Genomic DNA, 11,041 nt, shown 5'->3' on the forward strand with positions numbered 1-11,041 from the left:
TTTCTTTTTTTTTTTAAGATTTATTTATTTATTTATTCATGATAGACAGAGAGAGAGAGAGAGAGAGAGAGAGAGAGAGGCAGAGACACAGGCAGAGGGAGAAGCAGGCTCCATGCCGGGAGCCCGACGCGGGACTCGATCCCGGGACTTGAGGATCACGCCCTGGGCCAAAGGTAGGCGCCAAACTGCTGAGCCACCCAGGGATCCCCCTATATTTTCATCAATATTTCATTTCCTTGATGACTACAGCTTTCTAGTAAGTCTTGATGTCATAGAATGAGTCCTCCTACTTCTTTCATCTTCAAAATTTTATGGAATATTTACCTTTCCATATAAATCTTAAATTCAGTTAGCCAATACAGACAGACACACCTGCTGGGATTTTTATTGGAATTGCATCAGATATATAGATCAAATTGGGAAGAACTGACATCTTAACTAGATTGAATCATTCAATCCATGAGCATGGCCTTCTTTGTATTTATTTCATTTAAGCATATAGATCCTGGTAAATTTTTACCTAAGTATGAATTCATTTACTGAGTTATCATAAATGGTACTAATTTTCAATTTTGGTTTCTAATTGTTTATTGTTATTGTTTTATATAGGAATACAACTGCTTTTTGTATTTTAATCTTATAGCTAGGGACCTTACCAAATTCACTTTTAAGTTCTAGGAGCATTTCTGTGGATTCTTTAAGGTCTTCTACTTAGGCAATAATGTCATCTAGAAGGTTTATTTTCCAATCTGAATACCTTTTATTTCTTTTTCTTGCCTTACTGCACTGGCTAGGACTTCCATTATGAACACTGAATAGGAGTGGCAGAGCAGACATCCTCACTTTGTTCCTAGACTTAGGGAAAAATACGATCTTTCATCTCACACTGCAAAGTATAAACATATTTGTTTTCCAGTGTGCAATTAAAACTGCCTAAACTCTAGAGACCATAAGCAACATTATTTGACCTTGTGTGGGCTTTAGTTACAATGTTAAGTATGATGTTAATTATAGGTGTTTATAGATGTCCTTAATCATGGAAAGGGAACAAGTTCCCTTTTGTTCCTAGAGTGCTGAGAATTTTATCATGAATAAATGCTGAATTTTATAAATAAATTTTCTACAATCATTAAAATGATTAACTGGTTTTTCTTCTTTTGTCTGTTAATGTAGTAAATTATGGTGATACATTGAATCTTAAAACAACTTTGCATTACCAAGATAAACCCTATTTGGTTGTGATGTGATACATTTTTATATATTACTGGATTCAGTTTGCTAATATTTTATAGAGAATTTTTGATATCTATGTTCATGAGGGTCTTATAGGTTTCTTACACTATATTTGTTCTGGCCTCTGGTAATACTGACTTCATAAAGTGAATTGAGAATTGTTCTGTCCTCTGCAACTTTTGGAAGAGATTACGTAAAATTAGCACAACTTCTTCCAAAAATGTTTGGTAGAATTCACCAGTTAAATAACTTAGGCCTAGAGTTTTCGTTTTGAGAAGGTTTGTAACTACAAATTAAATTTCTTTCATAGAAGTAGAACTATTCAGGTAATTTTTTTCTTCTTAAGCTTTGTAGCATGTAGCTTTTAAGGAACTGGCACATTTTGTGTAAGTTGTCATATTTATGCACAGAGTTGTTCATAGCACTCCTTTATTGTACTTTCAGTGTCTATAAGGTTTGTAGTGATATTCTCTCCTTCATTCCTGATATTAGCAGTATGGTCATCTCTCTTTCTCCTTCCTTTTCTTGGTCAATCTGGCCAGATATTTACTACTTTTTAAAAAATAATAACTAGGGGCACCTGAATGGCTCAGTGGTTGAGTGTCTGCCTTTGGCTCAGGTCATGATCCCAGGGTTCTGGGATCAAGTTCCGCATCGGGCTCCCTGTGGGGAGGGAGCCTCTCTCTGTGTGTCTCTCATGAATAAATAAAATATTTTTAAAATAAAAAAATAAAAAATAACTAGATTTTAATTTCATTAATTTTCTGTTTTCAATTTCATTGATTTCTGTTCTTATTATTACAATTTTCTTTTTTTCTGACAGCTTTGAGTTTAGTTGACCTTATTTTAGTTTCTTTCATTTTAGTAAATGAAAGATTACATATGTGAGAACTTTCTTTTATTCTAGTGTAAACATTTTAATGCTATAAATTTTCCTCTAACCACTATTTTAACTGAATTCCACAGACTTTAATATGTTTTATTTTCATTCAAAGTATTTTATAATTTCTTAAGAAATTTCTTTGGCTTATGAATTATTTAGAAGTATATTTTTAAGTTTTAAATATTTGGAATTTTTTCAGTATCTTTTGGTTACTACAGTTTAATTCTGTTATCAAAAAACATACTTTGTACTAGTTTAATTCTTTTAGGTTTGTTATGATTTGTTTTGTGGCTCAAAATATGGTATATTTTGGTGAATGTTCCATGTGATGATGAAAAGAATGTGTATTCTGCTGTCATTGTGTGGAGAGTTCTATACGTGTCAAATAGTGGTTAGTATTGTTCAAATCTTCTATATACTTGCTGGTTTTCTGTCTCCTAGTTCTGTTAATTCCTTAGAGAGGGGTTTCAAGGTCTCTAAGTATAATGGATTTGAATAATTCTCCACTTAATTTTATCGGTTTTTATCCTGTTATTTTGAAGCTGTTTTTAGATGCACATACACTTAGGACTGTCATATCTTCTTGGTGAATTGATGCTTTTTACAGTATGTACTGTCCCTGGTATTTTTCCTTGTTCTGAAATCTATGTTGGATATTAATAAAGCCACTACCACTTTCTTTTTATTAGTACTTGTATATCTGTTTGCATCACTTTGCTTTTAACCTGTCTATATCATTATATTTAAAGAGAGCTTCTTGCAGACATCCTGTTGTTGGTTGGGTTTTGTACTCTTTTAACCCTGTCTTTAATTAACGTATTTGGAGGATTTACATTTAATGAAATCATCGATTTATTTAGATTCAGTTTTATCATTTATTTGTTTTTTAAGATTTTATTTATTTATTCATGGGAGACACACCGAGAAAGAGAGAGAGAGAGAGAGAGAGAGGCAGAGACACAGGCAGAGGGAGAAGCAGGCGCCATGCAGGGAGCCCGACACGGGACTCGATCCTGGAACCCAGGATCACGCTCTGGGCCGAAGGCAGGCGCTAAACCGCTGAGCCACCCAGGGATCCCCTCATTTATTTGTTTTATGTTTGTCCCCTCTGTGTTGTTTTCCTTTTCTCCCCTTTTCTGCCTTTTATTGGATTTTAAAACTATATTTTTAGTATTTTATTTATTTACATGAATATTTTAGAGTTTGTTCTTGGGATTACAATTGCATACTTAACTTTTCAATTTATTTAAAATTCACATTTTACCACTTAAAGTGAAATGCAGAAATCTTACAATCATATAGGTCCATTTATCCTTCCCCTTTATGTTGGAATTTTCATATCTACTATGTCTACTTACACTAGAAAATCTCATTAGACAATAGTCTTTGCCCTTGATAGTCATCAGTATCTTAAAGATTTTAAGAGGGAAAAATATTCTGTTTATCCAGATATTTATCATGTGTATTGCTCTTTCTGTCATAGTTTTCTGCATCTCAGTGACCATTTATTTGGGTTCAAGCCCAAAACTTTGGTATCAACTTTTATTTTTTCCTCGCCCTCATATTCCATATGCAGGTCATCAGTAAGCTAGCTCTACCTGCAAAATATATCTGGTATGTGTCCTTAAATCTCTTCTGTCTGAAACAAGTATTCTGTAACTCTAACAACTCACTTTAAAATGCTTCCTTAATGAAGACAAAAATTTTACCTTCCGGCATTTTAATAAAAAGCAAATTTCTTTTTAAAAAACAAAATCCTTTGTTTAAAGTTATGTAGAGAAGAAAAACGTTATTTTCAAAGTCTTTTGACTAGTCAAGTTTAGTGTAATGAAAAAAAGTTCTAAACCATATCCAGCACTGGAGTCATCATAATTCCATTTTATAGTCAATTGGATAAATTTTCTTTCATTCTGCCTCTCAGAATTTTGTCCTTTTGAAGCAGGCAAACAATTCAGCCTTGGCAATATTGTCTCTCGTTTAACAATCTATTTCAGTCTTATCCTTGGCAGTTAACAATGACCTCGCACTGCTGACACATTTTCAGTGTATGCATGGCTGTGTACGAAATGTTGTTATTTTCCTATGCAGCTCTCCCCTTTGATCATCAACCTTGTCTTGTCTCCTACTCTCCTCTGCAACTCTAATTGTTTTTACTCCTTTGAAACCTTCTGAGGAAAGGAGGTCCTAAAAGAATACTCTCCCTTTCCAAGGCTACCAGCTTCAAAATTTTCCAGTTTCTTTCTCCCTGAATATTTTTGGTTTAGTTAAAACATATTTTTCCTTTCCATCTAGCCTAGGCAAGTTAAGACCTATCTTCACCCAGTGTTCTTCCATCAGTAACATCTCAACACCTTCAGATGGCACTGTGGAAGAGTATGAGGTTTTAAATCAGAACACTTGATATAAGTCATAATCCTAACACTTCCTTGCTAAAGACCTTGGGTAAATCACTGAGAAACTTCGGGACTGAGTCTCTTCATCTGTAAAATGGGGGTAATCATTATATCTAACTTTGAGGGCTGTTTTAAGGATTAAATAAATGTATATGAATATTCCTGAGAAGTGTAATGCAGTGATAACGATTTTTCTTCAGTTTAATAAGCATCTGTTAGTAACTTACAGGACTAGCAAACTCAAAAGGACTATAAGTAATATAAACACATGCAGCAGGCAGGATTCCAAACATTAGGGAGCAGAAGGGTATGTGTCTAAAGAATTGGAGATCACAAGCCTGTCTGAGGAAGATAACCACTGCTTAGCTCCTCCCAATGACTTACCAGGTAGGGGATGCCTAACCACCCCAGTTCAATCTGGAGCAACTCTGAAAGGCCATTTTAGCTCCAGAGATCTTTATGGTGTCAAATGAGACACTGGGTTTGCAGCAAGGCTTGACTTCTCCCTTGGCCCACTCCTGTTTCCTTCTCCTTTCCACAAGGGTGCTCCTGATGAATAAACATCTTGTACACTAAACGCCATCTCAGAATCTGCTTCCTGGGGAATCCAACCTGCAACACCATTCTTGAACTCATGGAACAATCTGTGTGCTAACCTAGGTAGACAGATTATTTCAATACTATGTGATAAGAGCTAGAATATATACACAAACAAAAGCTATGGGAAGAAAGGAGGGAGTATCTAGATCAACCAAGGGGACTCAAGTCTTCTCATTTATATGTATATATAAATATATATACTTTTTTATTGAAGTTCAATTTGTCAACATATAGCATAACACCCAGTGCTCATCCCATCAAGTGCCCCCCTCAGTGCCCGTCACCCAGTCACCCCCACCCCCCACCCACCTCCCTTTCCCACCCACCTCCCTTTCCACCACCCCTTGTTCATTTCCCAGAGTTAGGAGTCTCTCATGTTCTGTCTCCCTCTCAGAGCAGGCAATCTTCAATTCAAGTCTCTTTTGAAAGCTAATGAGACTTATCTATGGCCAGATAAAGAAGGGGAACCAGGTATTCTAAGTAGAAAAAGAAACACTAAAACAATAAACAGATATCCAAGGAATAGAGACCCTACATATGCATAGAAAACCACTAGCAGCTTGGTAATAATAAAACTTAAAAGACCTAATAGAACTTAAGAGAACTAGTAAAATTTAAAATATAAATTGGGGATTGACATGAGATAGTGGGAGAGAAAAGTTACAATTTAAGAGCTTGGCCTTAATCCAGTGAATATGGAGATGCATTTTTCCCTCCTAACTGAACACTTGTCCTCTCTTTCCTCCAATAGGCTTTAAAGTTGGTCCTTCATGGAGCCTATTTTCATTCAATAGGGATGATTTGAGAAGCCTCTTCTCTTATTATGATTTAAAATCTAGATATGAATATCTAACTCAATATCTCCACTTAAATGGTCTACAAGAACCACAAATTCAGTGTATCCAAAACTGAGTTCATTACTTGACCTTCTTATACCTCATCTTTCTGAATTCTCTACCTTGGTGAGTATTAGTACTGCCCATCCAGTTGCCCAAGCCACAATCCCATGTAACAGTCTTGATTCCTTTTTCTTTTTCACTCTTCAAGTTTAATCCTTCAATGTATCCTATAAATAATCCTATTTTAATATATTTTGGACCATTATATATTTACTGCTACTTCCTGACTTCAGTGAAAGCTTTTGACAACTGATTAATCTGCCTCCAGTCTTGCTCCTATCAAATCCATTTGTCAAACAACTACAAGAGTAATCCTTCCAAAACACAAATCTGATAATGCCAAGCCTCAGCTTAAAGTCCTCCAGGGGTCCCCATAATCTTTGAGATGAAGTTTAAAATCCTTAAAAAAAACTCTTCATCATCTGACCATGGATTTCATGCTTTCTGCTTTATGCACACTATATTACTTTAAATTTTGCCAGTTCTCTATGCTCTCCCTTGCTTTCAGAACATGTACCAGGTTGCACACACAGCCCAAAATATCTTTCTCTGCCTGTCTTTTTTCCTCTCCTTCCTTTACCTGATTAATACCTATTAGTGCTGCAGGGCTAAACTTAAATGTTAATTTCTCCAGGGAGCTTTCTGTGCCACCCTCACCCTTGTTATAAGCGACTTGTTTATAATTCTATTAATCTATCCTTACTTCTCTCTACCATGAGATTACAATTAAAAGCAGAAAACAGGGGATCCCTGGGTGGCGCAGCAGTTTGGCGCCTGCCTTTGGCCCAGGGCGCGATCCTGAAGACCCGGGATCGAATCTCACATCGGGCTCCCGGTGCATGGAGCCTGCTTCTCCCTCTGCCTGTGTCTCTGCCCCTCTCTCTCTCTCTCTCTCTCTGTGACTATCATAAATAAATAAAAATTAAAAAAAAAAGCAGAAAACATGTTTTAGTTCTTTCTGAATTTCCAACACTTAGCATAATATTTGGCACATAATAATTTCAATAAATATTTTCTAAATAAATGAATAAATGAAACAGAATTTGATTTCTGATGGTAATGCAAGTCATAGTTTTAATTAAAAGAGAACCTATTGAAAAAGACAAGAAATTCAGAGTGCCTGGGTGGTTCAGTCAATTAAACGTCTGCCTTCTAGGCAGGTCATGATCCCAGGATTATGTGGGGAACCTCCAGGGCGGAACCTGCTTTTCCTTCTCCGACTCCCCCTGTTTGTGCTTTCTCTCTCTCTCTGTCAAATAAATAAATAAATAAAATCTTAAAAAAAAAAAGAAATAAAAAGTGCTGGCAAGCAGGAGGATATAAAGGAACCCTTACACATTGCTGGTGGGAATGTAATTTGGTGCAGCCAAATTGGAGGTTCCTTAAGAAATTGAAAGCAGAACAACCCTATCATCTGGAGATTTCTCTACTGGGCATTTACTCAGAGAAAACAAAAACACTAACTCAAAAAGATATATATACTCCTATATGTACTACAACATTATTCACAATAGCCAAGATACGGAAGCAACTCAAGTGTCCATCAATAGGGAATGGATAAAGACTTCAGACACATGAATATTACTCAGTCATAAAGGATAAAGAAGATGCGGTATTCACATACAAGAATATCACTCAGCCATAAAAAAGAATGAGATCTCACCATTTGCAAAACACATAAACTGAAGTATTATGCTAAGTGAAAGAAGTCAGACAAAGACAAATACCATATGATTTCACTTATATGTAGAATCTAAAAAATAAGGCAAATGAATAAGCAAACAAAAAACAGAAACAGAGCAATAAATATAGAGAACCAACTAATGGTTGTTAGAGGAGAGTGGACAAATTGGGTGAAGGAGAGTGAGAAATACAGGCTTCTAGCCTTGGAATGAATAAATCACAGAGATAAAAGGCACAGTTATAGGGAATAGAGTCATTGGCATTATAATAGTGTTGTATGGTGACAGATAGCCTTCCTTGTGGTGGGCACAGCATAATGTATAAATTTGTTGAATCACAATGTAGTACACCTGAACCTAATGCAACACTGTGTGTTAACTATACTTCAATTTTTTAAAAATGGGAGAGGGGAGCCTGACTGAACTCAGTCAATTGAGCATCCAATTGTAGGTTTTGGCTCAGGTCATGATCTTGGGATCATGGTATTGAGCCCCTGTCAGGCTCTGTGCTCAGTGGAGAGTCTTCTTGAAGATTCTGTCTCTCCCTCTGCCCCTCCTCACTCTTTCTCTCTAAAACAAATAAATCTTTAACAAAAAAAAAAAAAAAAAGAAGATAGAGAATTTACTGGAGGCCAAACACAGATTATAAGATGTAGTAATGATCTAAGCCAGAGAAGTAGGAGTAGAAATAGAAGAAACAGGAGCTAGATAGAAAGCTAAATAGAAAAATATCTTAAAGGTAAAATCAGCAGAATTAGTGATGGGATGATGGGAGTGAGGGAAGGACTATGGTATAACATGGTCCCTGGATTTCTGACTTGAACACCAAGATAATGATACCTAACTCTGACAGAATATAAGAAAAGAAGCAGGTGGAATAAAGGGCATAAAGATGTAAAGTATGATGGTTTATTCATTCAGGGCATGTTAAGGGTGAGGTGCCTCTGGGATATTCATGTGGAGTTATCTGGACATCAGCATATAGAGTAAAGAAGTAGATACCATAAATGGGATGGCCCATGGGAATAGTGACAATGAGAAGTAAGTCAGGAACAGTGATCTGGGAGCATCAACTTTGCTATAGATTGTGCTCGACTCTCCATCTTGCCCCAAGACACTGACCTATGTGGACATCAATATTTTCCTTGTCCTCTGGTTTTGTTTGGGTTTAGTTAATGTGGGGGAGCAGCAAGAGACAAAAGGAGAGAGGAGAGTGAAGTGTGGATATTTATTCTCCAGCTTTCTTCCTTCTTCATCTATCCACCACCTGCCATAGCAACTTTCAACCTTCTTCATACAGCTTACCTCTCCAGGTTCCAGGAAGTGACCCTTACACCTTAGGTCTCGGTATGTTAAAATGAAGAGCCACACACACTTTGTAAATAGCCCCCTCATTAAACTCTCCTCAATTACCCAGCTTGACTAGGTTATCTGTATCCTGAAGAGAGCCTGAGTGATATAGAGAGGATTCTAGAAAAGGAAAGATAGGCAAACTAATTGGATAAACTAACTCTATTCAAGTGGTTTAGCATTTACCTTTCCTAAATAGTCTCTGATAACTAAAGGAATTACTTCTATAGTAGAAATTTCAAGGGAATCCCTGGGTAGCTCAGCGGTTTAGCTCCTACCTTTGGGCCAGGGCATGATCCTGGAGACCTGGGATCGAGTCCCAGGTTGGCTCCCTGCATGGAGCCTGCTTATCACTTTGCCTGTGTCTCTGCTTCTCTCTCTTTCTCTCTCTCTGTGTCTCTCATGAATAAACAAATAAAATCTTAAAAAAAAAAAAAAAGAAATTTCAAGCACCTAGGACAAATGAGTAAGTGGTCGTTAACTAAAATGACTGTAATGGGAAATTAACTTGGGAATCCCTAAGACTAAATTTTAATGTGGCACCTTCCAAAGGGCTAAATAACTGTACAGATGAGTTACTTGTAGGTATCTATGGTGACATCGTCTCATAATGAACTTCATAAGACATAATAATGGCAAGGGGTACTAATAACCAAGTATAAAATAGTGGTGGATCTAAAAGGATTACTCTTGCCAACTCAATGATATCCATCCCACTTGGGTCCACTAGCCAGGCATCAAAATAGAGCAAAAGAAATGCTGAGATGTTAGGGAAAACTGAGCATCTTACTGTACTGGACCACAAGTTAGAAACATTTATGCGTTTGTGGTATTAAAGACAGGATTTTGATACATGTATGACCTCAACATTATTTTTATTTATTATTATTAATAAATAATAACACACTAAAGCTAGACAATGGCCTTTCTTTAGACTCTTCAAATGTAGAATGATAGGCCTCTGCAAACTCTGCCCCAGTTCTGTGATATCTTTTTCCACATCTGAATCCTCTTCGTCTTTACTGCTCCACAGTTTATGACTCACTTTCTAAACGAACCCTGTAAACAAATTCCACTTGACTCAAGGCAGCTACTATCATGGCTACAACCCCTAAGGACTCTTATATTGCCAGCTTGTTTACTGAAAGTGGCTAGATTGCAAATTTAATTTTTTTTTCTATGATTTATCTAATGCTGCCAAAATGCAAGGAAAAAATAATGGAGGCCACTCAAGAACAATTAAAATGTCAACATGTTTAGAAAGAGACCTATTAGTGATACAAATATGAAATACTTCTGATGTTGATATTGAGGTCATTAGAACTTAGAGTTAATCAGGCCATCAGAACTTTGCACTGACTTACATTTAGGTTAAGAAAGCAGGCCCAGGGCTGCAGGTCATTTGCCCTGCTTTATCTCAAGTCAACATCTAAATCAAATAAAAAAAAATTCCAGACTTCCAAGTGACTCTAGAGTCCAACTCTTCTGACTTGCTTCTCACTTCACTAATTTCTTATATGATATCCCTGGCAAAGTCACTCATTCAACAGACACAAATTAAGCACCTATCCCTGCTAAGCATTATTTAACCCCAAAGATGAAAAGTACTTTGGTTTCAACTTCCATACTAAGCCTGTCCTTGAATGCTGGCTTCATGACATAAATCCTTACCATTGATTTGTCTTGAACCAAAACCTGCCCTCATGGGGTTCCAGAAGAGAAAACTCTTTTGTTTTCAAATATTTTTCAGAAGTGATTATACTTCTCTGCCATCCATTCCAACCCAAGTCTTTTTGAGGCAAAATATGCCATGTTTATTCCATCACTCCTTATATGACTTGGTGTCCAAACCATTCATGACCCTGGCCATACTCCTCTTTGCAAATTCAAGTCTGTCAAATCTCCTCTTACTGTGAAGATCCCAGACTGGAAGATACACCCAACATGTGTTCTATATTGACCTGGGCACCATGTTTTTACTAATACAATGCCTCAACTTTT

General features: G+C 36.6%; 1 protein-coding gene across 4 annotated transcripts in view; it reads right to left on the reverse strand.

Annotated features, from left to right (window-relative positions):
- LOC140638926 (spermatogenesis-associated protein 31D3-like) overlaps nucleotides 1-11,041 on the reverse strand; it is a 189,900-nt gene that overhangs the window by 123,244 nt on the left and 55,615 nt on the right. The gene's annotated exons all lie outside the window — the stretch shown is intronic.

This window comes from Canis lupus, chromosome 1, assembly GCF_048164855.1.
Source record: "Canis lupus baileyi chromosome 1, mCanLup2.hap1, whole genome shotgun sequence".
In the NCBI taxonomy this organism is placed as follows: Eukaryota; Metazoa; Chordata; class Mammalia; order Carnivora; family Canidae; genus Canis; species Canis lupus.